Source organism: Helianthus annuus, chromosome 16 (genome assembly GCF_002127325.2).
Source record: "Helianthus annuus cultivar XRQ/B chromosome 16, HanXRQr2.0-SUNRISE, whole genome shotgun sequence".
In the NCBI taxonomy this organism is placed as follows: Eukaryota; Viridiplantae; Streptophyta; class Magnoliopsida; order Asterales; family Asteraceae; genus Helianthus; species Helianthus annuus.
Genome location: NC_035448.2, coordinates 182,839,967 through 182,845,769, shown reverse-complemented (window position 1 = coordinate 182,845,769; position 5,803 = coordinate 182,839,967). Strand labels below are relative to the sequence as shown.

The window sequence follows — 5,803 nt, the reverse complement described above, 5'->3', positions numbered from 1 at the left end:
GTTTGGTGTGAATATGAAGGACCTAATATTTGACTTAGTATACCCAATGCTTACATTTTTGAAGAAAACAATATGAGCAGAATTTTTTAGATAACATGTATATAATCACGGAGACTTCTAAATCTTTAAGAACGATATGTGAACTCTTTCTCATTTTTATTGATTTAAAAGTAACTAATTAATAATTAAACATGATGTTTGAGTTTGATGATATCTTCACATCACCTAAACAACAAACCTAAAAGATAGCTCCTCTCTCTAAAATGAGAACTTGGGTATTTCACTCAACTAGTCACAAATGGCATGCGAAATTTTAGGGATGACCGTGTATTATGGGTCCATTTTTCTACTCGTACAACGCCTATAAGGGACCCCGATTTCTCGGGGACGGCCGGCACATACATAAAGTTGATAACAATAAAAACGAAAAAGAAAAATATAAACAAAAAAATTTAGTTAATTATCATTGCAAGCTGCATTTGTAAAGAATTTAAATAAATGAAAATATGGTAGTCTAAACTTCAAAGGCACTTAAAGGCAGTCGGATAACATTATCATCATCATCATCATACTCAGTAAATCTCACCAATAGCAAAACTAAGATAAGGTTTGGAGAGGGTAAGCTGTAGACAGCCTTATCTCTATCCCGTAAAAATAGAGAGGCTGCTTCCAGTGAGACCATCGGCTCGATAGTAGTTTTGCATCAAGCCTTGGACATAAGCCGCATAACACTCAGCAATTGAGACAAAAACCGATTAATGCATATACCCCCTTGTGTTTCGGCTGTCAACGTCACCACATGCCGCCACCACATGATGCATAATTAACCATCCCCCTCTTTTAACGTTATTTTCACGAAAGTAGTAAAATAACGTTAAAATTAATGTACTTTAGTTCAGGGCCGTCTATCAGGGGGTGCAGAAGGTGCCTGCGATCAGGGCCTAAATCAATATAGGGCCCAAAAAATTTTTAAATTTTTTTTATATATATTTAAAAAAAATTCTGAATGTTTGTATTAATTAGGGCCTAGTAAAAGACCCAAAGTTTTTTTAAATAAGGACGTGTTTAAAAGTTTTTAAAAAAAGGTCCAATTAACAAGCTAAAGTGACTAGTCTAAACAAAAATAAGGGCTTGCTAGAAGAATCACACTATTAACTTAGCAAGCAGGTTTGATAATTTGATCATTTTTGCCACACTATTTTTGTTAATTTGTTTTATCTATTTCATAATAATCACTACTAAAAAACTGCCTTGCTTCCGACCAAGGTTTTTGTCGGAAAACTGTCGGAAAACGGCGTTTCCGACCAGTTTCCGACAAAAATAGGTTTGTCGGAAAAAGCCTTGTAGGAAAAGATTTCCGACAAGTATCCGACTAAATTTGCGACAAATTTCCGACAAAAAAAAGAAGTTACTATTTCCGACAAAGTTCCGACCATAATTTTCCTACAACTTTCCGACCGCCGTTTTCCTACTGTTTTCCGACCACCATTTTCCTACTATTTTCCGACCAAAAGGTTCCTACAGCTTTCCGACCACCGTGTACCTACTGTTTTCCGACAAACATGTTCCTACTGTTTTCCGACCAAAAGGTTCCTACAGCTTTCCGACCACCGTGTACCTACTGTTTTCCGACAAACATGTTCCTACTGTTTTCCGACCATAACCTTTCCACGGTTTTCCGACCAGATTTTCTAATTTCTCTTCCTACCAATTTCCGACTAAAAACATTATAATAAAAAAAAACTAAAAAATCCAGATTTTTTCTACTAAAAATACAGAAAAAAATCCAATAAAAATCCTAAATGCGACACGATTATAGAACTGAAAGTTCATACACAATACAAAACGGTTGTCAAATTGTAGGTTCAACAACAAAATATGCCACGGTTATTAAATTACAAGTTCAACCGCAAAAGACAACAAACAAAACTAAACTATGGTGGAGGATTGCTAGGATTACCAAACTGCTTCATCAACTCGGTTATTTGTCGTTTCATATCTTCTCTCATTTGTGTTGCAGCTCTTCGACTCGGTTTTGCAACACTTCCGTGTGGGATTGTTGCGCCTCTTTGAATCATTTATTTAACTTTTCTACTTGGGATTGCAAGTTCCACACCTAAACAGCATACATAATATTAGTAAAAAAACTATATATATACACACTAGTAGGAAAGCCATGCGATGCAACCCGTTTGACATAATATGTTAATCCAATTATATAATTAACAAACCTATCTGTAGGATCTAAGGATGACTTTTATTTAAAAAAAATTATTTGTCACGATTACTTTCTAATTGATATAATGTAAAACGAAAAAACGCATTTTATCGATTTTCCTTTTTATTGACCACATAATTAGATTACACTCAACCTTCTAAATAAAAATTACTGTATATAGCCTTAATAATATGATAATATCATACCTCCTACATATTCAAATTCAGTGGACACCTTCACCTGGTCAAGAAATAAGAATTATCACATTGCATCTATGATGACAAGAAAGTGTTTTAAAGAACTGCAATGATAATGTCATCATAAGCCACGTATCATTAGAATATTACAGAAACTAACATAAATGAAGTGTAATTAACCCACCAGATAGATGATGTATTTAACTCCTCCTTGGAGTAATAGTCATCCTTGAAACATGCCTCGTTGTCTCCAAACTGAAACAAAAGAAACAACACAACTTAACAGTAACTTGAGACTGTCTGCATTGTCTTAGTAAAAAAAACTAAACGTCATCACGGGAGATTGTCGCCAAAAAAACTAAACGTCATCACGCAACACATAAAACGAATCACATAATCATGTATTGCAAAATCAAAGAGCAAAATAAAAACCGGAACCGAGGAAGAGGTAACTCCCATTGGTAATCTTGTTCAAAATTATATCGGTGATATGTCAATATGTTCGTTACCAACGGTTCCCACTTACGTTGATACACTTTTGGCAAATCTATCATCATTGAAACCCCTTTATTTTACCGTTTCTTCGTTTAGTTATATCCGAATATAGTTAAGCTACAAATTACCAATTTCTTATTGTTTGTATTCTTAACATTTGATATGATCAAGAACTAACCATTATATAATTTTGACTGATGACAAATATATACTTAACAAATATTTGTCAAACATATATACCTACTATGTTAGAAAACTCAATCAGTACGGTTTTGTGTCTCAATTCGATGTTTTGAAAGTTATTTTGATAAGAGATGCAAAATCACTTTTTAATATCACCACTTCTAATAGAAATAGAATCAAGAACAATCACAAAGACATGTTGAAAACTTTTACATTCACAACTTATTGCGTCGATAATATTACAATTAAGTATTAAGGTTTAAAAACAATATTGAAATGTAAACTAGCTTCGTGTGTTGACTGTTAACCAATTAACTTGTTTATATAATTTTCTATCTTTCATGTGGAATTACTATTACTATTAGTTTTAAATATCAAGAAAACAATATATATAATGAGAAGAAAAATAATTAATTCTAGGAGAAGAAAAATGTTGTTTGGTTTCGACGTAGTAACTATTATTTTTCACCTACTACTTTTATATTTCTATTATATTTATTATCTTAATACATAGTTACCTAGAAGGTGTCAAGGTGATACAAGAATAAATTGTTGTCACACTTAATCAACTCTTGGATTGCTAGAGAAAACTAAATAAAACATATAAGATCGAGTATGTAACTTCTGAAGAAATAATTTAAAATAGAATAATCAATAAACAAAAGGTCATGAAAAGAAAGGTTCCCTAATCTTCGGTTCTCTTCCAAAGAAACCCTAGTGATCAAGCAACATAAATGATACTAATATAAATATATCTTTCTTGCACTATACAAAATAATAGGTTGGCGGCCATGATACAAAAATAAACTAATAGATAAGAGCATGTGTAGTGGGGCGTTATATGCCCCTATAAAGCCCCAAACACCATTACGAGGGGCTTTATGAGACAAAAAAAGTTGGGTGGCGCCATATATATAACGCCGGTGATAGGGGTTGTTTTCAAAGTTTGGACCAATCAAAAGAAAGCAAGGTTTTTATAATTAATTAATAAAAACGAAAATTAATAATTAGGTATTGATGGGTAGGGGCTTTATGACTACGGGCTCTAGTGATATAACGCCCCTGTGTGACGTGGCACGACACGTGTCGCATAACGCCCCACAAAGGGCTTTATGACTACGGATGGCCTAAGAAGGGAAATTGAAAAAAAAAAATACTCCAGTAAATATATTTATGATGCTCTGATCTCTTCATTAAAAAAGAAATGTTTGAATATTAATTTACATGCGTATGGCCATGATCCGAGGTGGTGATCGAGCAAAAATTGTTTATATGATGGAGTTGGAGCTCAGGGTCAATTGAAGATCTAAACCTGCAGCAGCAACATAGTTTTGCTTTAAATCAAGTGGACGATAAGAGGGTGAGGGTGGCCTGTAGTTCCTATCTACATGAGAAAGTTAGGGACCCATTCTAAAACCCCTAACCAAACACCAATTCTAAAACCTCCACCAAATAAATCGCAAATCCATGTAACCCTAACCAAAACAACAATTCTAAAACTATTCCAAAACGCCTAACCAAAACAACAATTCTAAAACTCCTATCAAATAGACCACAAATCCAAGTACCAACATTAACTTCCAATGTAGAAAACAAGATCAAAAAAATAACAGATTCTATAGCATAATTTAAACAAGAACAAGAACTGAAACAAGATCAAGAACAAATATACGAACAAACCTGCAATTAGGTTAGGGTTTCTTCAAATCGGTGTCCAACCTTGTGCGTTTAGATATCAAATCGGTGTTCAATACACCACCGCACCAAATACCGCCACTGCAGTGGTCGTGCATCCCCTCGAGTTTGGCGGCACCGCCGCCGTCGCTCCTCCGCGAGCCGCTGAGTACCACACAGTTGTCACCTTAAACCCCGGCCGCACCCGCACCCACAGTTGCCTCCCCTGCGCCGTCGTGACCAGGTGGCCGGCCGGACGTCATCACTGCATCTTGCCTCTCTCTCTTTCTTTCAACTCTCAAGCTTTCTCTAGATGTCCAGATTGTGTGTGTTGAGGGAAAACTAAATGGGGGCTAGGGTTTTGAATTTTGTGGAGATGAATAAGGGGAAGAGATAAGGTTGATTAAATAGATAGGGTTTGAGTGGGTAAGTTGGTGTGTGTCATGTAAACGAACCTGTTCTTTCTCATTAGATGTGTGAATTTCTAACACAACCCGAAAACACGATACGAATCTAAAACAAAGTTTGTGGGTTTAGAAACAAGAAACACATTTACATATAGAGACAAGAAACACATTTATATATAAATATACACCTCCGCATAATTAAATATGAAAAAAAATAGATGTTTTAGTTGGAAATTGGTCGGAAATTACCGACAACTTTCCGACCAAATGTTATGTTTCGTCGGTAAGTGGTCGGAAATTTCCGACCATTTTCCGACACCCATATCCGTTTTTTCGATTTTTCAGCCTTCTAACATGGTTTTTTCATTACGTATTTTGTACACCTTAGTTATACATACAAAGCTCTTACTCAACCAACTTATACGTATAATTATACCCAGTCATACGTGCATGTACGCTATCGGGACCCATTACTTAAACTAGGCTTTTACTATTGTATAAACGCGTGTGTGTGTGTATATATGTATGTATACGTATGCTGAGACAACTACATACTAATACAGACATACACATACATATAGAGACAAGAAACACATTTATATATAAATATACACCTCCGCATAATTAAA

General features: G+C 34.8%; 1 long non-coding RNA gene across 2 annotated transcripts; it reads right to left on the bottom strand.

Annotated features, from left to right (window-relative positions):
* Nucleotides 1-1,792: 1,792 nt before the first annotated feature.
* Nucleotides 1,793-5,243, bottom strand: LOC110918477. 2 transcript variants are annotated; one of them, XR_002581351.2, is made up of 4 exons: nt 4,774-5,243; nt 2,600-2,670; nt 2,425-2,458; nt 1,793-2,116 (listed from the first exon to the last, which is right to left on the bottom strand). It is a non-coding gene; the product is annotated as an uncharacterized LOC110918477 (long non-coding RNA). The 2 variants fall into 2 exon arrangements; XR_002581350.2 differs by lacking the exon at nt 2,425-2,458 and having other exon boundaries at nt 4,774-5,240.
* Nucleotides 5,244-5,803: the final 560 nt, after the last annotated feature.